Genomic DNA, 26,941 nt, shown 5'->3' with positions numbered 1-26,941 from the left:
TTGTTGCTCTTTTTAAATTTTAGCCATTTTAGTGAATGTGTAGCGGTATCCAGTGGTTTTAAAATGTATTTTTAAAATAGTTATTTAAATAGTATCTTTTTTCTATAACTACTGGCTTTCTATCTTCTTTGTGAATTATTTATTGAACTATTTGGCTCTTTTTAATTTAGTTGGGCTGTCTTCTCATTATTGAGTTGCAAGTCTTCTTTATGTATTTTTGAGATGGAGTTTTTATAAAATATATGTGTTGCAATTATTTTCTCCCAGTATTTAGTTGCCTTTTTCTTTATCAATGGTGGTTTTTAACAAGCAGCATGTTTTACTAACTACACTAAAGTCAATTTAAAAATTTTTAATAGTTTGCCTAAGAGTTGTGACATCTAAGAATTCTTTGCTTATCCCAAGTTACTGAAGAATTTTTCCCATGTTTTCTTTTTGAAATAGAGATTTAGCATTTACATTTAGACCTTGGTCTTTCTTAGCATGTGCTGCCAAAACTTCAAATCCACAGATAAGCCAGTCAGAAAGGAAAGACTGCTGTTAAGTTCAGGAGAGCAAGGAAAACCTGGAACCCACAGTATAAGCTGAAGTTCGTGAGTATGGACTGAAATTCATGTCAATTCTTGTTGCCTCTGGTCTATGTGGCATGTGCATCCTACAGAATCCAGAGAACTGCATTATGGAGATAAACACATACACCTGGTTGAAGATTTGGAGAAACTGAAGGTGTATCCTGGGGAGAATGGATAGTTGCAGCCCTGGCCACTGCTTCAAGCCAGTGAGGTGAGCCAGCAGACAAATGACAACATGCTTATGTGCTACAAAAAAGGCTGCTGTTTCACTTCCACACTCCAAATCTCACAAAGCAATTTTTTCATGGTAGCCCACTCTAACCAGAAACATACATGGATGAGAATTCTGGGAAACCTAGCCCAACCTTGCAAGCAAACATATTGCAAAGATACTATATCCCACCCCTTGCCAACAGCACCCATATACATCTCAAACTATACTTAACATCCAAATAAGGACAATACCAATGTCATGCTTTCACCTAACATGATACACAAATCCCATATACAACCAAAAATTATAAACTATTCTTTTTTGTTCCCAAAGGAGCATACAAATCTCTTTTAATCTTTGGGTGATTTTCTTTGGTACCAGCTGATTCATTTTGATTTCCTGTAATATAAATATCATGATACAAAGTTAACTACTAAGCATATTATATAACAAGATGAAGGAGAGGGAAAGAACACACACATACATTCAAATCAAAATTTTAAAAAGTGTTTATAACTGTTAGAGTCTTGGTTTCTAGAACTGGTTACATAATTCACGTTTATAACTAATGTCCATCCTATTCCTTTCATAGTTCTTATACACTTAGCAAGTTCCTCAGTTGGCTGTGATTCATCGCCTGGTAAGATTACTGAAACATTCATTCCTAAAGGCCATTATTATTTGTCTTGCCTTGACTGTTGGGTTGTTGTACTTTCCTCTTGACGTTAGTCATAAGCCATGAGAGTATTAAGAGGTATTCTAGGGAATTTCCTTATAATTCAGAGGCTTACTCTATTTTTGATATTTTACCATGAATAGCTTTCAAATCCCCTGCATGTTCCACGTCTGGGCAATACAGGAAAGAAACCCTACACATGTCCTTTGCTTTTGCACATCTGTGGAGATTTCAACTAATTGCAAACTCCAGACTGTTTGTGGGAACTCCCCCAGCCAGGTGCCTCTTGTTCTCCTTTTTAATCTGCCCCCTGCATGAGCCCTTCACCTACGGGGAGTTTCCAGTTTGTTGTGAGTACTAAATATACTTTATTCGTATTCATGAGTGAGTGGGTTGTGTCATCTCTCTTGACATCCAAATAAATTCCTGGGAGGGCAACCATGCTTGCCGCTGGGTATAAAAATGAAACACTCCTTCTCCTCATGCTTTACTATTACTTCATTTGGGATTTATTTATTTATTTGCTCATTCATTCATTCATTCATGACATATTGGACCACTGGTTTTAGATATTTCCCAGTTTGTTAAATAGTGATGTTAGATTTTTTTCTTATTTTTCTCTTATTTTGGTAATTTCTGGAGAAAAGAGTGTTTGATCATTAAGATTTTAAATCCAAAGGTTTATCTGAAACATACCCCAGAATATGGAGTTCTGGTGATGTTTGTCCAATCTATGCATTAAAATGTTCAGCTCAACCTTTCACCAAATGATATGGCAAATGTCGATGACCATTGCCTGGTTCCATTAATTTTTATCAAGGGTTGTAAAATATTACCTTTCTAATCAATTTGCCTAAATTTATAATTCATGATTCTTCTTTTAAATATAAAGCAACTATCCATTATCGAATGTTTTGTTCCCTTAGATACAGTCAGTAGAGGAAGGACATGATACATACCTAATTATTTCTCTTATTCATATTTATCTATTTGCAGAAAATGGTCCCCTAGTAGCCTTCAAATATTTTTTATATCATCATGAAGTTATGAATTTTTATTTTCATGCTTATCAACCCACTGAAATTATTATTTTGCTATTTATATTGTCCCTTTTAAACTAGTGGAGATCCTCTTCCAAAACAAAACCAATGAGAACAAGATTCTTCTAAAAAATTAAAACCCAAAGGGTTTTTTCCTCATCATATCAAGAAAGTATACCTACATTCATAAGGAGTTAGTATAAGATTAAATTTTTTCTCAAATTATTTTTAAGACTACATTTTAGATAATTTATCAAGTACAAGTAAAAAGATTTTCAGAAAAATTTGCTAATTTCAATGTTTAATAATTAGACTATAGACTGTTATTGTTATTCCCTGTCATTTAAATTCTTATATATTCAAAGTTCCAATCATAGATGTCAAATGTGCCAAGTTCCAATGAATGCTATTTTCTCTGAGAGCTTGAAAGTTTCATATTTTCCCTAGTGGTTCAAAAGTAGCATAAATTTCTTCTTGCTTAGGTATCCAGCTAAGAAGATATTCCTTTGATAAGCAACAGACAAAGCATGGAAAAGAAAAAGGCTATGATTATAATCCAGATCTTCAGAAAGCAGTCTACATATTTTAATATTTCACAGATTATTTTTCACATGTAACCTCTGTATCTAGACCAAGGATTTCTTATAGGCTGCTCAATAGACTAAATGTTTATAAGTAAATGATTCAGTACATTTTAGAGTCAGGTAAGATTTTTAAAATACAATTATTTATTGGCAACTATAATAAACCTAGTATTTATGTATCCTTGTTGGTGCACATGATAATCCATTTTACTAACTCAGCTCACTTGCATAGGCAATTTTAGAACAGCTTCTTCAGAGAGAAATCTTGAGAAAATCTTCAAGTTTTGAGAAACACTATTTGCCCTTCCTAAGTACCTTTAGCCCAATGTCCCTCATAGATAAGTCATTAGGAGCAAGCTCCTTCACTGCAGTTTATAAAAGTTTAATCATTTGTTCTTTTTAAAAATAGATAGTTTATATTCTCAGGTAGGTCACCAATTAAGTGTTTGACCTTAGAAAAAGAAAGAAGATATTCAGAAATGTCTTTCCAATTTTCATGCAATACATTTTAGACAGTGCTCAGAAGAAGCATTTTTGAGTCAGATAAAGTTGATCCAGCTAGAGAGCTGCCAATTATTAAAGTTATGGTCTTGGGCAAATCACAGGATTGAACCATTTTTCTTATCTTAATATAAAGATAGTATAGGGCTTCATTCAATTCTTACTGTGAGAATTAAACATGTTTTTAACATGTGTACACACACAGGCATATGTATGTATTGCTTACCATCATATCTGGTATATGCACTAATAATGAACATCATAATAATTGATACTATAGTTCTTGTCATTACTAGTAGTAATAGACTCTCAATATCTTATATTTATCCTTAAGGATAATGTGCAAGAAACAAACAAACAAACAAAAAAATGGAGTGTAGATTCCATTAATTTAAAATCTCTTTATAAGGTACTTTATTTCGGTCAGAGTTTTGTTTTTTTTTTTCTGGTTATGAGTCACTTCCCATCAGAAAGGTTAATGGTTTAAGAGGTAGCTTAATTCTCTCAGGCATAAAGATAACATTTCTGCACTTACGCAATTATTTTTAATGATGCCCTCTTAACTCAAATATTTGAAAACAACTTGTAAATATATTTATATATTTTCAAGGAGTACCTCATATACTGGAAGGATGTGAGTAATATTTCTTTCGTTCAATCTTAGTATTTTTGAAAACCAAAGTGAACCTTCAACAGAGTCAATTAAGTTATGATTACAAAAGAGTGTACACTGCTTAGAGACCTCTAAGTACTGAAGCATAAGGAGGAACTTTGGTGATTGTGGAGAAATTCCCTCATTTATCAATTTACTCCACTAGTCACTCTAATCATTTGGATGTACTCATTTAAAGTATAATGAAAAGAATTTATAACATCGAATGTAGTGGCAATGTGATTTCACTCTCTACTAAGCAGTCTGTCATAATAAATCTGCTATTCTGTTGCTATAGAATGTAATATTTCAAATTGTTCCTGATTCTGTATCATAATTATTATTTTGAGTTATTAACCTACTAACATATACAGACAGAGAAGGTTTATTAAAGACAGCAATGTGGGTGTTTAATAAATGTCTCAGTACATCTTATTGTGATTGAACATTCCCTCCAGTCACACTGATCTCCTGACTGTTCCTGACCCCAGATACGTGATGGTTCAATCCTTCACTTCCTTGAGGTTCCTGATCACAAGTCACTATGTCTGAGACGTCTTCCCTGATCATTTTGCATAAAATAACAACCCCAATTGGACAGTTTATGTCACCTATCATTTTTATTTTTAACCACAACATGGTATCTGATGTTTATCACAGCACTTACATCATTCATTTCATCTGTCTCAACCCATGGATAAGGGTGTACAGGGCTATCCATGAACAGAATTTTTATACACAGTCAATGACTATTTGATGAATAGATGAATGTGTCTTAGGTTCTATTTTTCAATTTATTTTTAAAGGAGTAGTCATAGTATTGTAATTTTCTACTTAGATATATATGTTTAAATGTTACACAAATTAGCTATTGACTACTTTCAATTTCTTGCTTAAAAATGTCTAAGGTGCAAAACATAATGCAGAAGGCAGTATTAAAAAGTCAATAATGCCTAAAGTCATTGTGGATATTAAAATGTCCTGTAAATTCAAAGGGAAATTTAAATTAATCAATCATGGTTTGGTTTTAAAATTCAGGTCAAAAATCAGCTAATGCCTCTTAATATTTTTTTACCTGAAGCATGCATGACCCAGATGTTATCATGATTATATTCTGGATCTGAGACATATGAAGCAAGCAATTTTATAAGTAAATTGTCAGAAAAAATGTATATGAAAGAAGTATGAGATAAGAAATTAATATGAAGGAATGAAAAATGTTTAACAGAATATTGTTCAGATTTATTTGGTTTGGGGAGGATAAGAGTAGCAGGAGGTCAGTCAGAGGTCTAGTTTTGAGTGAAATGGGACACACTTAGAGGTTCTTAAACCAAAAGATAAAAATCAATGGAAAGAAGCACAACAGCTGCTGAGTGTAGTAGAATCTGTGGGAGCTTGTAGATCATTTAAAAGGCACAGAAATAATTCAAGAGAGTAATCATGGTGTGCTGAACAAGAGAGGTATTGATGGGGATGCTGAGAAGTTGAACATTTCTACACATGTTTTGCATTTGCTAATGACAGATGTGGGATTGAGAGAAAGACAAGTGCCAAGCATGATACCACCTTTTTTACAAACAGAAAAAGAGTTCTAAAACTTGAGATTGAGTGGATTTAATAATGAACAGACTGAAGGGTGATGTGATGCTTTCTTTGATGAATCAATTGAACTGGACTACAGGAATCTAGGTGTTGCTGTGAGGGTAATTTGAAGATGTGATTACAGTCCATAATCAGTTGGCTTTAAAGAAGTGACAATATCTTGGATAATTTGAGTGAGCCTGATTCAATTAGTTGAAAGCCCTTAAAAGCAGAGCTAAGTCTTTCCTGATGAAGAAACTCTACTTCTGGACAGCAGCTTCAGCTTGAGTTCTGGAATTTTAGCCTGCCCCTACAGCTTGCACTACAATTTGGAAATTGTCCTAGCTAGCTTATATAAGCCAATTATATAAGCCAATTCCTTGCAGTATGTCTCTTAATGTATATCTTCTGGTTTGCTTCTCTGGTTGATCCCTGACTGATAAAGCTACATAGTGGGGTTTTGTTTGTTTGTTTGTTTGCTTGCTTGCTTTTTATCTTTAGATACCTATGAATCTCACAAATGAAGATATCAGCCAAATATCAGAAAACAAAATCTAAATGTCATGGAAGATGTGTAGGCTGGAGAACTATATGTTGGAGTTATTAGTCTACATATCATTGAGTTAGGCTAAAATATGATCCTGCAAAAGATATCCACTGGAACCTGTGAATAATAACTTATTTTGAAAAAAAAAAGGTCTTTACAGACGGACTTAAGTTAAAAATCTCAAGATAAAGAGATTATCATTGATTATCAAAATGGGCCAAAAATCTAATGACAAGTGTCCTTATAAGAGACACACAGAGAACAGACATGCAAAGAGAGAGGTGAAATGACTCCAGAGGCAGGGAGTGGAGTCATGCAGCCATAAGTCACAGAATGGTGACAACGGCCAGAAGCTAGAAGAGATGAAGTACAACCATGCCAACATCCTAATTTCAGACCTCTGGCCTTCAGAACTGTGAGAGAATACATTTATATTGCTTTAAGCCACCCATTTTGGGGTAATTTGTTGAAAAGTTATACAATTATATTTAAAGCCATGAGACTGAAGAAGGCACATTTGAAGATGAGTATAGATAGAAACAAGAATTGTAAGAACTGAATCCTGGAGTACTCCAAAATCAAGAAATTGGTAACAGAAGAGAAATTAACAGAGGTATGTGAGAGGGAACACCTAAAAGGTATTAAGACAACCAAAAGAGAGTGTTATTTCAGATCCAGGAAAAATAAGTATTGTAAGGAAGAGTGGGCATCTCCACCAAATTCAGATAGGTCGAGGGAGATGAATATTGAGAATTGACATTTATATGTGGTACATTGAAGTTATTGATAATAATTGATTAAAAAATTTGTAATAAAAGGTTCAGTCTTGTGTGGCAGTTAAGGGCTAATTTCAGTGTTAACAGAGAATGAAAGTAAATACATTGAGTAATGACATCTCTTGTGACATTTTTGTTTTAAAGGGAAGCAGAAGAAGTGGTAGATAGCCAGAATAGTGAGGTCAAGGATGTGTGTATGTTTGTGTGTGTGTGTGTGTGTGTGTGTGTGCGTTTCATGGGAGACAATACATTATATTGGTTTACTGGTAAGCTGCCACCCTTACAGAGGAAGTTAAAAAATAATAAGAAGCAACAAAAGCAAAAACAATGAAAACCTGCCCTGAAGGGGGAAAGAAGAAGCCCCTATTTAAGAGCTAACTGGCAAGAGGACATTAAAAACTGGGGCTTCTGGAAATTCTCTGACTCACTACATTATGAAACAGCTCTTCTTTCTGAGAAGAGTAAATGAATTTGCTACTTTAATTGTGTAATCAGACAAGCTAAGAGTTATTTGCCTCTGTTTTCTGCTTCAAATGCCCAATTTGTCAAGTTCCAGTAAAGGTATGGTGTTTGCAGATTAGCTGTGGGTTATTGACAAATAAATGAGGTTGTACCAATATTAGCAGACTAGTAATGTCTGCTTTGTTTCTATAATGGAAACTTTTCCAAGTCAACATCTATTTGATTTTTTTTTTGGTCGTTGAACTGGCTCGGCATGTATTTCTCTATCTCATATTATTTGCTATTGATTTTAGCATATTTCATAAAGGGAATTAACTCTGTTCTTTGGACTAGGTTGAATGTTTATTACAAAAAGGGCAATGACGTAAATTTTAGGACACCAAAAAAGGGACTGGTAACAAACCTTTTCTAGTGTCCCTTTCATCTTTATTTAAAATAATCTTTCATGTTTTAAACTTGTTTCTGTACTCTGCTAATGAGATTTTTAGATTTTTTTCATCCTATTTCTTCCTTCCTTCTTTCATATCTTTCTCCCTTCTCCCTCTTCTCATTTCTGTCTTTCTTCTTTTATTCCTTTATCTCAGCAGTTGTGGGGCAGGTAGAGAATATGCAAAATTATTTTTCTTTACAACCAAGTTCTTTCAGAAAATAGGAAGAATTTTTCAAAGAGGAAAATATGTTGACCTCATTTTATATCTTTTTCTGGAAATGGTAATGATCAATAATGCCAATATCCATTTATACATTTTCTTACCCTACTAAACACTGAGAGGAAGACTTTTACTTTGCTGTCAAAATATTAAAATGTAAAAAGCATTTCTGTTTCAGAGAAAGAGAAGTATCATGTGGATCCCCTAAACACTGCGCGCACCGCTTTCCTTTCCTTGTTCTCACACGTATCTATTTTTCCCGGAGAAGGTGTGGTCACGCTCAGTTCTAAACCTCAGAACTACTAGTGACAGTATATCAATCCTGTCTCTTTGTAGACAAAGAAAGCATTGACATATGGCCAATATCCAGAGAGCTCCTTGGCCTGAAATCTAGATCATTCAATATTTCCCGGAATGGATTTAATATATTGTAATGGTCCTACCTAGGGCCAAAAGCTAGATAACAATCCTGTGGGCAAAAATAGTTTTTAAATTGATAGATGATTCAGCCCTCTTCCTGTGAGAAGAGATAAGCTTCCGAGGGAAGGAATAAGAACTTTGAACATGAATAGATGGGGTTAAAGGGAAAGTGATTTCTATCTGAATGTTAAAAAATCAGGCACATCAGTCATGGCCAGTGAGGTAGGAGTAATGTGGAGCTTTCCTGGTGCTTGGAAGTACACTGGTTTTTGCCACGTGATGCAAGAAAAGCAGAAGGCAGGGAAGCATCCTATTAAGAAGCCCCCACGTCCTACCTTTTATGCTTTAGGCTCTTATTTTCTTTTTAAAGTTCCCGGTGATGTGAACATGCTAAGCCTGCACCTTGACAAGATCATAGCAAAACAGTGGAGTCATGGATATAAAAGAGAGACTGTGATCTCTTCTCCAAAATATTGTATTTGGATAATATTTAAACTGTTAAGTAACTTCCAACAGCCGATTATTACCCAAACTCTATATTTTTAACCCATTGAATATCCATAACAAATTTAGGTGGGAGCCTATTTTTAAAGTGCTGAATCATCCAGACCAAACAGTTTGCAAATGATTCCAAAGATAGGCAGTTGCATACCTGGGATTGAATTCTAGCTGGGATTGGAATTCCAGTGTTCTTAGTAGCTGTACTCTGTCTGCGGTATCAATATTTATGAGAGAAATCCGTGCCTTTTTACATACTTCCCAATTTTAGTTTCTGTTTCACCAATATCTTGTTCCTTGGAAAGTTTTCCAATTTTTCCTTCTACCTCTCTTCAGGTACTGTGTATTTCAAGAGATGCATCAAGATGCCTGCAAAAGGTCACATAACCCTTTCCTTTCGATTTGAAGGTTTTGTCTTTCCAGAATAAAAGGAAATCTTTCAGGGCCAGTGTCAGCATTGACCCATCCATCACTGGATGATATACTTCAAAAACATCCCAGTGACCTATAATTTATATTTAGGTTTTCCTGATTAGTTCTCAGGAAATCCACAACACATACTAGACTGATGATCAGTCGCCAATATCCTTACATTGTGGTTCTCTAAACTGTTCTATTATTTTGAGAGAAGATACATCCTCAGAAATGGTGTAATTGTGTGCAGTCACCTTACTTACATTATGAATAAAGGTCTCACCTTGGGGTTGAAGAATTAAGTTCACTGAGATTCAGATTCTTCTATTAAAATAAGGTGTTTGAACTACACAAACTTTAAAGTTATTTTTAGTTCAAGCCATACACATTTTGGATTATTTAGGACTGCTTCATAGATATACAAAAAATCACTGACTTATCTTATAAGGCTTTAGGAAAAACAAAACAAGCAGACAAACAAAACATTTTGCACTTTTGTATTAGCTAGATACTTGAATAGAGGCTTTATTTGGTGAAGGCAAACTTACAGTAGAGAGCCTGTGTATATGATGTTCTCTGTGGGATTTTTCATAAACTTTTCTTTTAATTTAAATTTTGATTTGAGGAGAGATTTGATTCCATAATAAATTTTAAAAATAATGAAATTTTATTAAAAGATAGTTATCTGTAACATTTGAATATTGCAATGGGGGAATGTTTCCTTTCCTATATCAGTGTTATCTGTAAATAAAATCAATTTGGTGTATGTCTAAACTATACTTTGAGTGTAAATAAGTTTCTGTTACACTATTTTCTATATTTCTTTGTATGTTTGAAATTATTTACAAATAAAAATACAACTTAAAACTTTGAAAAAGTAGACTATGAACATATAAATAAGGGCAGAATTATATTTTAAGAATAGCTGGGTAAAGAGCTACAAACACTAAAAATATTTTTATGGATTAGAAAGAAAGAGCAGGGTAGTAACACATTTTTTCAATGGATGGTCAAAAAATAAATATGGGCTACATGTATTTTAAATCATTTCAGAGTATTGCTAAATATAATACAAAAAACCAAATATACTCAGAAACAAAGCCCTTCAATTCACATCAAATTATATAACATAAAATTAAATTGAACATAAAAGGAAATAAAATGGAAAAAAACACACAGAAATACACACTTCCCAGAAAGAAAATCAGAAGGTTAAAATAGGCTATAACCAGAAAACTGTTGGGTAAAACAGTTATTGAGCAGGTGCATATATCGTCTTCAATGTTGACAACATACATTTAAATTTCTAAATAGATCTTTTCCCTGTAATCCATTCAGAAGTACATTTCTTGCTGTTTTTGTCTCCCATAGATACTATTTTATACTGAAAGTGGTCCTTAGGAGACTATGAATAATTGAAAAGGAAAGATAAGGCATACAATAAAAAAGAAAAGCAGGCCACTGTTCAGACATAATTTTTTACAATGTTGAATAAGAAACACTTGAATGCACTTGTGATGTTCCATTTGTATTAATATCTTAGAGCAAGAGTTTTCTCTTTTTTTATAGCCTTGAAACTATCTCTTCAAACAAAGCTTTATCCAGAAGCCTAAACAAATAAAAAACATGAAGGCAGTGCAATGTTTATTTAAGAGACATTTTGTGGGAGAGTAGGATAGAAGGTCCTGCCCATATATGGATAGACAGAAACACACACACACACACACACACACACACACAAATAGTACCAAGAGGCCTAGTGTGTTTATCATTACCATTACATTTTTCAAACATTTCATTTTAAATTATTAATGCTTAAAAACTAAGAGAAAAATATGCATTTAATGTAGTCATATCATAGTAAAGATAGAGGAAATATAAAATAGGAAGTGAAAATTTACAGATAGAAAATAAATGCTAAGTTATACAATGTATGCAGGAAATCAATTCACATGTTAAAATATCAGGATATCAGAGATGAGGCATTAATTACATGATTCTTCACTCCTCCCATAAAGTCACATTAAAAAAGAAAAATTAAATACTGTGTAGTGTGTAGTAATTAATCATAATATATGATGTAGTACATTAAATCACACTTTTTGCCAGAGCAAGTCCATATAAGTTTGCAAATAACATTTAAGAATAAAGTCAAATCCAGACAAAACCCTAATTCAAAAAGATACGTGCATCCCTATGTTCATTGTAGCACTATTCACAATAGCCACGACATGGAAACAACCTAAATGTCCATCAACAGATGAATGGATAAAGAAGATGTAGTACATATATACGATGGAATACCATAAAAAACTCATAAAAAAGAATGAAATAATGCCATTTGCAGCAACATGGATGGACCTGGAGATGATCATACTAACTGAAGTAAGTCGGAAATAGAAAGACAAATACCATATGATATCGCTATTACGTGGAATCTAAAATACGACACAAATGTCTATCTATGAAACAGAAACAAACTCACGAACATAGAGAAAAGACTTGTGGTTGCCAAGAGGTAGGGGGTGGGGGGAGGGTTGGAGTGGGAGGTTGGGGTGAGCAGATATAAGCTATTATATATAGAATGGATAAACAAGGTCCTACTGTATAGCACGGAGAACTATGTTCAATATCCTATGATAAACCATAATGGAAAAGAATATTAAAAGAAAGAAGGTATACATATGTATAACTGAATCACTTTGCTGTATAGTAGAAATTAACACAACTTTGTAAATCAACTATACTTCAATACAAAATTTTATTAAAAGTACAGTCAAAATCTAATTTGATTTCCTACATATAATAGTGTTTTTCATACTACTTTGTGAGTATAGATTCAGTTCATAAATTCCAAGAATTATATTTTCTATCTGTGTCACTTGTCTCAATATTACATTCGATAGCTAAGAGGATACATACTGAAGCACCACTTCCGTGAAAACTATCTAAAGTAAGAATAGGATTATTATTTAGTAAGCGAACACTTTTATTTATTTTATTTATTTTTTATTTTTTTAACATCTTTATTAGAGTATAATTGCTTTACAATGGTGTGTTAGTTTCTGCTTTATAACAAAGTGAATCAGCTATACATATACATATATCCCCATATCCCTTCCCTCTTGTGTCTCCCTCCCACCCTCCCTATCCCACCCCTCTAAGCGGTCACAAAGCACTGAGCTGATCTCCCTGTGTTATGCGGCTGCTTCCCACTAGCTATCTATTTTACATTTGGTAGTATATATAAGTCTATGTCACTCTCTCACTTCGTCCCAGCTTACCCTTCCCCCTCCCCGTGTCCTCAAGTCCATTCTCTACGGGATTGCATCACAAAATAGTTCAGTAGAAACTGAATTATTTAATACAACTACTTTGGCAACATTCCCATGTGACAGAAATTTCTAGAAAAATGTCTTTTGGTTTGTTTAAAATGGTACGAGCATTTGGTAATATGAAAAAGCATACACTCAATAAAGAAAAGCATAACCTGCACAAGGAAAAAGTTGATAGGATCAAGAACTTTCTTTCAAACTATTTCCTTTCTGCAAATATTTTTTGACCACTAGAGACAGAATATCATCCTGCTCAAAAGAACAGTTTTTAAAAAATATTCCACATTCAAAAGTAGTATATAAAATCTCCAAAAACTTTTAATTTAAAAATTTTAGAAAAGGCATAGCATCTGCAAATTAGTTCAGCAAAGACCTTGTCAAAGACAACAACAAAAAAACCAATTATATTTCCAGAAGCACTATTTACCTAAATTACAATCATCAGGAACACCAGCTGCAACTATACTCCTCAGATTTTTGCTCTAGGCAACTTAAATCTTAGAACTACTTTTGGGAAGGTGATCCAAGAAAATGAAATAAGAACTAATTGTTGCATTAAGCTTATTGTGGCACAGGAAAAAGAAAAATAACAAAGTCATTTAGTAAGAGGGCACGTCCCACTAAAAGCCTGTATTATCTAAGTTCTAAGGGATCATATCCATAAATCTTCTATGTACTTTCTTGTTTTATTTAATAATGTTGCTTGTTTACTTCATTATGTTGCCCTGTGTTTATTGAGAACTCATCTTTTTCATTCTCCTCCCACTGTACAACTCCTCTCCAGCTTCAGATTTTGCAGAGTCTGCAGACTTTGCTATGTATCAGTTGTTTGCGAAGCTTATAAATGATCCAGGTTCTCAAGGCCCAACTCTAAAAGTCTGATTCAGCAGCTCTGAGGGGAAACCAGAAAAAGCTACTCTAAAAATAACAAAGAACAACAGCTACAAAACAAAGAGAAACAAAAAACACTCAAAATGATTCTCATATCTTTGAAGTACAATCTTTGAAGTCTTTGTACTGGTTTTCCCAGGTATACCTTTTACTTTTCACAAAATATAATAATATGTTTTAAAAAATCAAGTAGCAATAAGGGACAATGTAAGTAATTAATCATAATTAAGTATTGCAAGTGTCAGTCTTGGTAGATGCATGTGGTGAACCTTCCTATCTATTTCCCAAAGCACTACAAGCAGTGATAAGGCTGCTTGCAAGATCCATTACCAAACTTCCGATGAAGTGGAATAGTTCCAATATATTGTAAATATCTCGTATCTCATTTATCTATGTTAACTGGCTAAAGTTTTGTATCTGGATAGTACATAATTAACATGTCACAAAAACTTACTATAAAGCTGTTCACTACCTAGAAGAATAAATTCATATCATTAAATAAGGATCATCACCACTTTAATGGTCTACATGTTGCTTTTTAATAGCCATATAAGTAACCAGAAAATTAAATAGGTCTTTTATCTAATACATATTTTCACATTTGAATGTACTCCTAGCAGAAGATAACAGGGAGAGCTGCAACTGATCAGGTTCCATTAACGTGAGATTGCTTGTGAAGTAGTACATTTTCTAATATCTCGTGTGGAAATGTTATGCAAATTATTTGTAAATGTAAAACCCTCAAGAGCAAAGCTACATTAACTGTTCCTATTGTGAAGGTATGCTCAATAATTTACAACCCATCAATGGCTGAATTGGAAATAAATTGTTTCTCTGCAGTTCCAAAATGCAGTAGAAATGTAAACAGCACCATCTTCTGGATTATACAAATTCTCATAATTGTTTTAGAAGATGCAATACACATGTTCTCTTAAACAGATACCTAACATATTAAACATTATATGTGTACACTGCATATTATGAAGCTTCTACCTTTACTTTTAAAAATGACAATTAGAGATACTAGCAATAATATGTTTATAAAATATAAGCATTTTTGTATACATTAATTTGAATATTGAATTATAATCTGAGTATAAGTTCTTTAGAACATAATCAATAACAGAATATAATTCTGATCTTATTGATTTCATCCTTCCATAGCCATTGTCAGTGTACAAAGTATCCTAAGTGGAGAAAAAAGCATTTCATAACTTGAACATTTCACTAAAATATAAATCAGAAAATAGACACAATATCAATATGTACAGTCAATGCTCTCATCTGAAAAGGCAAACTCCAATAAATGATCCCCCCAAACTCCAATAGCGAAAAGAAAGTTATTTTACCATTTCCTTATCTCACTGATAATTAGCCTTAACAGGAAGAAAGTATTCAAGGATATTGTGTGCCTGGCAATATTATGTTTTCAACTGAAATATAATTCTAGTGATTTAATTTTACATTTGCCAGTAACAGGAGTAAATTTGTAATATCTTTATTCTTTAGCTCAAAGAGAGTTGTAAGAAAAGCTAAGGAAATTAAGAGGAAAAACCAAGATACAAAGATTAGAAAGATAGGTAACATCAAGAATATAATTAATAAAATATTTTATTTTTATTCATTTTGTCATTTCCCCAACAAATACTTTTTCTCTTTCTTCTGTGCCCTATGGCTGGCCCTCACCTTTCTTCCAGTCATTAGTCATCTCCTGTTGTCAGTTTATTTCCTCCTCAGGCTGGACAGTAGGACCTTGCCCTTTGAGCACTGCCTTCTTAGTGTTCTCAATGATATGGGAGTCCCTTCACCTACCTTGATTAAAAAGTTAACCTTAGATCAACCCAGCACTCCAACTTCTTTTTCAGCTTTGACTGCGCTGAACAGTGCAGGCACTGAAGGACAAATATTGTATGATATATACCACTTTCATGTGGAATCTAAAAAGTTGAATTCATAGAAACAGAGAGTATAATGCTGGTTACCAGGAGCTGGTAGGTGGGGGAGATGGGAGATGTTAGTGAAAGGGTGCAAACTTCTAGTTAGAAGATAAAAAATTTCTGGGAATCTAATGTAAAGCATTGTGATTATAGTTAGCAATACTGTACTATATACTTTAAAGTGGCTGTAAGAGTAGATTTTAAATGTTCTCACCACAAAAAAGAGATGGTAATGTTACGACATGATAGAGGTGTTAGTAACACTAGGGTGGTAATCATATTGTATTATGTAAGTATGTCAACAGGTGTACACCTTAAAGTTACACAATATTATATGTCAATTATACCTCAATAGAGTTGAAAAAAAAGAAAAGTTGAAATTGTTAAAAATGTAAAGTGTGACCTTAATTTTTTGGGTTGAGCGTTATTAGCATCAGATTTGAGGGCCTAGCCCCCCATTTCCCTAACTTAGATGTGAATGTCTGAGTACAGGAGTTCTTTGGGTTGCTGATTCTGTCTCCAACTATTATTTCCTGATAAAAGGTCAAATGTAAAATAAGAAAATAATTTACAGAGGAAAGTTGGGGAGCAGAGGCTAGCCAGTGTACAGGCCCAAAGGGAAGATAATTTATAGTAAATCTCAATACAAATGCATCAATATATATATGACAAAATGAGATCTAGGCATAAACAACAATTTAAACAAGATTCTTAGAAATTTAGACTTTTCTTTGAGGTCCATAAGGAGCCTTTAAAGATGTTTAAGCAGGGGAATAGCATGATAAAATTTTTGTTTCATGAAGATTCTGTTTTCCAGTATAGAAATTTGAATGAAGGGAAGCAGACTGGGAGAAAGAACCAGTGAAGAGTCTATTAGGGGAATTATTAAGGTCTGTTGGCAATTTTTGCTTGATGGTCGATTTAGGAAGAGGGGAGAGAGAATGATCCTTAGATTTGAGTCCTCCATACATAGACGATGGTACCCTAAAATAAGTTAGGGAACAGAGAAAAGGAAAATATTAGGGAGAAATTTGATCATTCAATTTTGAAAATATAGAGTTGGAGATATATACTGTTGATAATGTCTGCTGTAGATACTGTTAAAGTTGATATTTCCTCTGTATATACCAGGAGAAAGGATCAAATGTCAGCAACATCATGCTTATGAGCTCATTAAAACCATCTGGACCTCAGGTACAGAGAATTATGTCCATTTTGTTTGCTAACTGAACACAAGGGAACAAACAAGGTCATCCAGAGAGCATATTGGAGATATATAAATGAAGGGAGCATCATGGGTAACAGGATAGCTAAAGAGAGATGTCCTTATAAGAGACCAATTGCAAAATGAGAGAAGAAAGAAAATTGGTATTATGAAATATCTGAAAAATAAATTATGAGAGGAGATATTTAAAAGTGCCCAAGGTTGTGGACACTCAGGTAACATTGGGTCAAAATGTGTCTATAGGTACAAATGTACTTATTTACAAAACAGAAATAGAGTCACAGATGTAGAAAACAAACTTATGGTTACCAAGGGGGAAGGGTGGGGAGGGATACATTGGGAGACTGGGATTGACATATACACACTGCTACATATAAAATAGATAACTAATAACCTTCTGTATAGCACAGGGAACTCTACTCGATACTCTGTAATGGCCTATATGGGAAAAGAATCTAAAAAAGAATGGATATATGTATATGTATAACTGATTCACTTTGTTGTACAGTAGAAACTAACACATTGTAAATCAACTATACTCCAATAAAAATTAACTAAAAAAAATGTGTCTATAGAAGTTTTTTTTTAATCTATGCAAGAGCATTTCTCATGGATTTTTGGGTGTTAAAGAAGCATTCATAGTTTATGTGATAATAATTGTTTTTTCCTAAGCACACTTATTGTCTTTCACACCTTTATTCACTCTGCATAAGACTATACAGTGACTTATTTGATTAATACATTTGGAATGAGTAATTGAGCTTTAGCTTAGCTATGCCCTTCTTCACTTTGAGAATGAGTGACTTTCATATGACTTTCCAGTGCTCTTATGTAGTGGTGCTTCCTCCTCAAGAGGGAGAGTCCTACCCTTATCAAATGACACCATGATGGGACGGGTGCATTAGTTTACTGGGACTGCTGTAAAGAAGATCCACAAACTGAGTGGCAACAGAAATTTATTGCCTTATAATTCTGGAAGTTAGAAGTTGAAATCAAGATGTAAGCAGAGTTGGTTCCTGCTGAGGGCTCTGAGATAGAATTTGTCCCATGCCTCTTTCCCAGCTTCTGGTAATCTCAGGTTTTCCTTGGCTGGTAGATGGTGTTCTCCCATCTACTGGAGACTTCACATAGTCTTGCCTCTGTACTTGTCTATCTCTGTGTCCAAATTTCCCCTTTTCTAAGGATACCACTCATACAGGACTAGGGTCTACTCTAACGTCCTTATCTTCACTTGATCATATACAAAGATTCTATTTCCATATAAAGTCACATTCACAGGTACTGGGGGTTTGGACTTCAACACCTTTTGGGAGGATGATTCAACTCATAACTGTGGGAAGTCTTCCTAATGTTGGTGCTCAGTATTAGCCATCAAACCTTAAGCCATATTCTCCAATTTAGTTATTGTCATCAAAATGGTTTACTTTTGGCTCCCATAAATATATTTTCCACTTCCCAATTTGTTCAGAAGTCATGTAGAAAAAGATATTTATTATTTATTTGGCTCCCTCAAAGTTCCCACATGTGGAAAGAATGTTGTTTGCAGAACTCTTGGGATCATCACAATGGCAGGCTGGAGCCAGTTTGTACCAGCTCACAAGAGCCAAAGTTACATTTTTGTTACATTTTTAAGAATTTTGAGAGTAAACTGCTATACATAGTTTGTACTAACAACTAAGTCATACAAGCTTAACAAATATATTTAATATACACACAAAACTCATTGCTTCCTAATTGTTTTACTGCATTTTCCTACTGTTCATGCTCTTGAGTTATTTGCCTCTATTGTATCTACGTGGTGGAAATACTACATAATACTAATGATGTGTTGCTGCACATCTCTTTCCAACTTTGCACTTAGGGACATCATAATGATAACTGGAAACTGACCATGATAAGCATATTTACCCCACATACATTAGCAAACAATACTAATCAGGACTTTGCTTATGGTTTTGTTAAATCTCTAGACTAAAGAGTGTGATTGAGATAACACACTTAAATATGTTTTGTCTGCAGTTACTTTGTAAATAACAAAAAAAAAATTGAGAAAATAGTAATCCCATATTCGAACACTTCTGATTCAACAGAGTAGTCACTTGCATCATTGACAAGTGAGTGAATTTCCAACGTAGATTGGTATTATTTTTGTTTTACTCATCAACATAGACAGTAATAGCAACCAACACTTACATTGAAACTCAAAGAACCAGTTGCTAAATCTTCACTAGTACATCATAGAATAGTAAGGAGTTAATGATAGCAGGTTTAGAATTTTTTGGTAAGAATCCTGACACTACAGCTAAGTTGAAAGATTTGTGGTCAATCTAGTTTTGTTGGTTTCTTTTTGTAGTGGAAGAGATTTCAGAGGTTTAAGTATTCATTGAAAAGATATATGTGTGGAGATAGAGAGAGAGAGAGAGGGAGAGAGACTGAATCTGAATGGGAAGATAATATACTTGAAGAGAAGAGATGAGAGCAAACCTGTGATATGACTGAAGAGTTTGGTCATGAGAGTTGGAGGCGACTCTTCCATCCTGAGAAGAAAGAATGAAATCATGAGTGTGTGCAGGTGTAAGTAATTTGTAATTGGTATTGCAATAAATCGAGGGAATCACACCTGATGTTTTTACATTTTTCTGCAAAACAAGTTTATTATTGAAAGTGAAAAGAAAGTCAGAAAAGTAAGGAACCTTAGATGTAACATAGTAGTTTTGAGTTACCTACAAACAGTAGTAAAACCAAATACTGGGGGGAAGTGGGGATTGAAGGCAATAATATGTAGGACTTTTTGGGTGAGATCCTATCAATTAGCATGTTATCTAATACTTTACCTATACTGTTTAGCCAACTCAAAGCTGAGGGGAAGAAACTGAATGGTTGGGTTGATCGTTTTTAATCAAGATAGATGAAGAGGCTCACACATCAATGAAAGCTCTAAGCTAGGCAATAGGGAATATGTTGAAAATACGTCATGAGGAATTTCACTCTTACATTATCTTTCTCACATGGTTTAAACTGTCTAAAAGAAAAAAGTTAAAAAAACCTTTAAAATTTTATAGATATACATATTATAATTTCTAGGGTTATCCTTAAATAAAATCATACACGCAGCTGGTACATATATGTCATACTTAGTTCAAATTCAGAGTAATATCTCCAGACTTTCCTTCAAAAAGACACTATTAAGCCACGGATATCTACTATTTTTATTAAATACTTTTTATAGAGTACTTTTAATTTCTGTTTTTCAAATTTTTATTTGATTAACGGCAAATTACCCGTAAGACCTCGTGGCACAATGGTAGCACGTCTGACTCCTAATTAAAGGTAAATTAGTTTTGACAATAAGCAGAACATAATTAAAATGAAAAGGAATATTACTATCTATTATGGTTTCTGTTCCTAAAACAGAAACTATATTGTATTTGAATAAATATCATTTTAGGTAATTATCTCTTCTATTAGATAGAAAATAGATTATAATTAAATACCATTGTTTATTATTACTCTGCCATTCTCTTATCACAGGAAATTCTTGACAAGGAATACAACTATTTTCTACACACTGATTTTTATTGTTTGAACACATTTTCCTGACCATAGTATTCAGTTTGTCTAAAAGACTGAAATTATAATAGTTTATATCTATTTTTACCTGCAGGTAGCAGCAAAATACTTTTAACTGGGAACAATTATCTTCTTTGCTATCAGGACTTTTATTATAAAATACATGCTTAGATGCAAGATTTGTCTATTCCTTAGGATACAGTTACTTTTTTTTTCTGTAAGTTTATGCAAATGGATCAATAACTCTAAATTAATGGCTCTTAAATTGTGGTTCCCAGAGGAGTAACTTCAGTCTTAACTTGGAATTTAATAGAAATGTAAATTCACAGACCTCACCTTAGTCTTAGCACACTGTTTTAGAAGCCTTTCAGGTGATTCTGGAGCATACTGAAGGTTGAGAATCACAGCTACAAGTCAGGGTTGTGCAATAGAAATTTCTTTGATGATGGAACTGTTCTATATCTGCACTTTCCAGTGCAGTAGCCAGTAGCCACATATGCCAGTAAATGGCTAGTATGACCAGAAACTAATTTTTTTTTTGGCTGCGTTGGGTCTTCACTGCTGCATACCGGCTTTCTCTAATTGCAGCAAGAGGGGGCTACTCTTCGTTGTGGTGCGCCGGCTTCTCATTGCAGTGGTTTCTCTTGCTGTGGAGCACGGGCTCTAGGCACATGGGCTTCAGTAGTGTGGCATGCGAGCTCTAGAGCACAGGCTCAGTAGTTGTGGCGCACGGGCTTAGTTGCTCCGTGGCATGTGGGATCTTCCCGGACAAGGGATTGAACTCGTGTCCCCTGCACTGGCAGGCAGAATCTTAACCACTGTGCCGCCAGGGAAGACCCCAGAAACTAATTTTTAATAGTATTTAATTTTAATTTATTTAAAGTTAAAAATCCATATGTGGACAATGGCTATTGTTTTGGACAGCACAAGTCTGAGTAAAATCCACAGTTCATGTGATTAGAATCACAGAAGGTTAGATTCTAAAGGAAATATAAACTTATTACATCTTTCAATCACTATTGGAATTCTTGATGCTATAATTTACCAAAAGAAAAAAATAATAAGCCATTACAATTTTGATCCTAGCAAAATTACGATAATAGTAGTCATTTATTTCGGCAAAATTTATGAAGCGGAATTGACTACACGATGTTTATATTTTTTAACAAAAAATGTTGTATCTGAGTGTGGAAGGCAGAAAGCTCAGATGGTGTACATACCCTGTATAATCCTCTCTCTTTAAGTGAGGTTGGGGCCAATGAATGTGATGGACTCATGTTCATGGTTAGGTTAAAGATAAATGGATTTTGCTGATGCAATAAATGTTCTTAAGCATTTGATAGTAACTTAACCAAAAGAGAGATGATTCTGAACGAGACTGTCAGGTGAGCTTTTAAGGGAGAAGGTCAGAACCATAACCAAGTGGGATTTATTACTGGGATGCAAGAATGGGTCAACATATGAAAATCAATTAGGCAATAGCACCAAAAAGAATAAAATACTTAGGGATAAGCTTTACCAAGGACATTAAAGACTTGTATAATGAAAACAACCAAACACTGATGAAAGAAATTAAAGAAGGCACAAATCAATGGAAAGACACCTGTGTCCATGGAACAGAAGACTTAGCATTGTTAAAATGTTTCCTCTAACCAAACCTATCTATAGATTCGATGCAATACCTATCAAAATCCCAATGGCATAATTTACAAACATAGAGAAGACCTTAAAAGTCATATGGAACCACTAGGACCCTGAATAGCCAAAGCAATCTTCAGCAAGAACAAAACTGGTGGCACCACATTTCCTGATTTCAAAATATATTACAAAGTTACAGTAATTAAAACAGTATATTGGCATAAAGTCAGACTTATAGACCAATGGAAGAGAATAAAGAACTCAGAAAATAGTTACGTGTATACTGTCAACTAATCTTTGACAAGGGTGTCAAAAATACACAATGGAGACTTTATACTCTGAAGAACAAATGGTGTTAAGAAAATTGGATATTGGATATTAATATGCAAAAGAATGAAACTGGATGCTTATCTTACACCATACACAGAAATTAATTCAAAATAGATTAAAGACTTAACTGTAAGAAGTGAAACTGTAAAACTCCTAAAAGAAAACATAAGGGAAAAGATTCATGACATTGGTCATGAAACAAGATACAAAGGCAAAAATAGACAAGTGAGACCACACAGACTATAAAGGCTTTGCACAGAAAAGGAAACAATCAACAGAGTGAAATTAGAAAATAGTTATTGTAAAATACCTCACATATACTGAGTATTTAATATATGCTAAACCTGGTTCTAAGTATTTTCCATTAATTAATTAATTTAATCAATAATAAAAAACCACTGAATGATGACCACTATTGTTAAATTTTCTTCTTGAGGATTGGGCAAAGAGATATAAGGTAATTTATCCAAAATTACACAAGTAATAAGTCAAGGATTTGACAATAGGGAATGTGACTACAGAGTCTTTTTGCTTACCCAGGGCTCTATTTTGCCTCTCAAAGAAACAGTTAATTTGGGAATGTGGGAGAAAAGCTCTTTCATTGAGAAAACTGCTGAGATTATGTCTGAAGACAAAAGACATTTTTAATTGTAGAACACAGTAGTGTGGGAGATGTTGATTTTAAGGAAAATTTCTTAAAAGATGCAATTTTTTAATAAGGATAATAAATGTTTATTGTTGTTTTAAGCCACTAAGTTTTCAATAATTTTGTTATACAGTGATAGGTTATCAATACAGTAAGAATCCTCCATATGAATGTATCATAATTTATTTAACATTCTCCTCTAGTTGGACATTTAGGTTGTTTCTAGTTTTATCCCATTATAGGCAATTATGTAATTCTTTAGGATAAATTTTCTAGAAATAGAATTGCTAGAACTCATATTTTATTTTATTTTTATTTTTATTTATTTATTTATTTTTGGCTGTGTTGGGTCTTTGTTGCTGTGCACGGGCTTTCTCTAGTTATGGCGAGTGGGGGCTACTCCTCATTGTGGTGCATGGGCTTCTCATTGCGGTGGCTTCTCTTGTTGTGGAGCATGGGCTCTAGGCACACGGGCTTCAGTAGTTGTGGCACGTGGGCTCAGTAGTTGTGTCTCGAGAGCTCTAGAGTGCAGGCTCAGTAGTTGTGGCACACAGGTTTAGTTGCTCCATGGCATGTGAGATCTTCCCAGACCAGGGCTCGAACCCATGTCCCCTACATTGGCAGGCGGATTCTTAACCACTGCACCACCAGGGAAGTCCCTAGAATTCATATTTTAAATTATGATAAACGTTGGCAAACTACATTCTAAAAAGGTCAAAAATTCTACTACTTCACACTTCCACCTAAGTGTATTACAGTGCTTATTTCTCCATGCCCTTCCCAACAATGGATATTTTTAATAGTGCTAATCTTAGGTGACAAATGACATGTCATTTTAAGTGTATTAGTGATGAGAAGATAGTTATGCCAGGAGTTTATTGGCTATCTGCATTTCATGATTTGTCTTTTCATGTTCTTTGGTCAGTCACCAATTTAATCTTGATATGAAGGGATTATGTATAGATTATGGATATTAACTTCTTCTCATGTACCTGGCAGATATTTTTTCCAGTTTTATGGAGAAATAACTGATATACATCACTGTATAAGTTTAAGGTGTGCAGCATGATGGTTTGATTTACATATATTACCACAATAATGTGAAATGATTACCACAATAGATTTAGTTAACATCTATCATCAAAGATGCAATGATTTTGAAGGTAAAATGGAAAATAAGATAATACTTATAGAATGGTAGATAATCAAATAAAATTGACAAATTTAGCAGAGTTGGGAAAGTTTAGAATAGATGTTCTATGATATTCAGTAAGTCTTCAAAAAGAGAAGGGTAGTTACTGTTCAAAATGGACAAAACAGAACCATAAATATTACACATAAAACCTAAATCATAACAGCCAGACATTATAAAGTGGACTGAGATAAGAAGGTCTTGCTGGTGGTATAAAACTGGCCACTGAACCCAGGAGAAGCACACGGATTTTCCAAAAAGTAAATGTCACAGGTCTTTTAATTTGAGATGTGTGATCTAGGGGTCTGCGAGCAAATTTCCCTATTAGCATCCAGTTAGGTTGTAAAGAATAAGAGTGGAAAAGATGCTAAAGGAGAAATGAGTCTGACATTTCACTTCTGTTGCTTACAACCTAGCTGATATAAAAGGCAAATGGATGGAATTGAACTGTGATAAATAAGAGTTCACAGCTACAAAATTTTACAAAAAAGTTACAAGACAAAAAGGTGTTTGTTAAAAAAAGAGACGATACAAAACAAAGAGAAAAGGAAAAAATCAAAAGACACTTGGAAAATAGAAACTGAGCAACAAAAAAGCATAAACTAAAAAAATACTTTTCTACAAAATCAAGACAGTACAGACCATTTTACTAAACCTAAATAAGAGATAAAGTAAGAGATACAATTATCTGGAGAAGATATTGCAGTAGGAAAAAGAAGAAGGAGAGGGAGGAGGAGAAGAGGAGGGGGAGGGAGACAGAGAGGAAGAGGGAGATCGATAGGAAGGTGGAAGTTTTCAAGAAAACAAATAGAATAGGAAAATAAAAACATTACAAGGTGAAAGTCACATTGAAAACAAAAATTTCAATAAATATGAATAGAAACTTACAACAAAACAATGTAGTACCCAGATATTTGGTCAAACATTATTCTGGGTGTTTCTGCAAGGGAGTTTTTGGATGAGACTAACAATTTAATCAGTTGAATAAAGCAGATTATCCTCCATAATGTGAGTGGGACTCGTTCAGTCAGCTGAAGACCTGAAGAGAACAACAAAAAAATGACCCTTCCTGGAGTAAGAGGGGCATTCTCCAGCCTTTGGAGTTCATGTGGACTGTTGACTCTTCTGGGTCTGTGCCTGCTGACCTTCAGGTTGGAACTGCACTATCAGCTCTCTTGGGTCTTGAGCCCATGGGCCCATGCTACATATTTGAACTTGCAAGTTTCCACAATAGCTTGAATCATTTCCTTATAATAAATCTCTCTCTCTCTCTCTGTCTCACACACACACACACACACACACACACACACCTCCTATTGATTCTGTTTCTCTAAAGAACCCTGACTAATACACAAAATTCACATGCTTTTCCAATGGAAAGGAAAGCAAGGCTTAAGTTAGTTCCAGCTTTGACCATGAAGAAGTAAATAGGCAAGTGACTTACTCTCCTACAAAGGTATCAACCACAATACTGTATAAAATTTATGCCTCCACTGGCTTCAGCCCTCAGGCAATAGAAGTTAGAAGATTGTGATCCTAGAGGGATAGGAATCACAAGAGGTAAGCTCCACACAATATTATGCCTGGGGGCACTTTTCAAATCACAGCAAAGGAAGTGAAACTCAATCACAAAGGAATGTTCTTAACGGGTAAAATAAGTAAAGATCAGAGATTGGGGTTCTTGAGGAATCTAGAATTTGAGGGACAATTAACCAAATAAGTTAGTTGTACAAGTAGGAAGATCCCAAAACCTGTTTCTTTCAACCTGCATTCCGATACTAAGTTACACAATACCATGAATAACATTATGCAAGTTTTGACAGAAAACAGTATTAGAGGGTTGTGAGAACAATAGAAATTATAAAAGATGTACAACTGTATAGAGACATTGATAATCTGATCATGTAACATTAAGTGACCTTGCTGTAGAACACACAAGTTTTTCAAGCACACATGGAACATTCACAAAGGTGAACCATTGTGTGGAACATGAAACAAGTCTTGATAAATTTCAAAGAATTTTAATCACAGAAAATATATACCCTGACCAAAATGAAATGAAATTAAAATCAACAACAAAAGTATCTGGAAAATTCTCAAATAGTTAAAAACTAAGCAGTACAGTTCTATTTAGTCATGAATAAGTAATAAATAAATAAGAAAATATTTAAAATATTTTGAATTGCATAATAAGAACATAATCAAAATTTGTGTGATGTTTTTAAATCAATGCTTAAAGGAACTTTTATAGTTTTAAATGTTTACATTAGAATCGAAGAAAATTTTAAGTCAATGGACAAAGTTTCCATCATTAGAAACTAGGCAAAGGCGAGAAATTAAACCTAAATTAAAATATGAAATGAATAAATATGAGCTGAAGCCAATAAGAAAAGGAAAAATAAGATAAAAATGAATAAAATTAAAAGCAAGTTACTTGAAAAGATTAATAAAACTGATAAAACCCTACCCAGACTTATCAAGAAAAGACTGAAAGCAAAGCATCAACTAGGACTGCAAATCTCACTTAAGGTTTGATATCCTCTTCCAACCTCACTAGTTGTTGGCAGAATTACTAATATAACAAATGAAA

The sequence above is a fragment of the Eubalaena glacialis genome, chromosome 4 (genome assembly GCF_028564815.1).
Source record: "Eubalaena glacialis isolate mEubGla1 chromosome 4, mEubGla1.1.hap2.+ XY, whole genome shotgun sequence".
In the NCBI taxonomy this organism is placed as follows: domain Eukaryota; kingdom Metazoa; phylum Chordata; class Mammalia; order Artiodactyla; family Balaenidae; genus Eubalaena; species Eubalaena glacialis.
Note: the sequence above shows the minus strand (reverse complement) of the source record.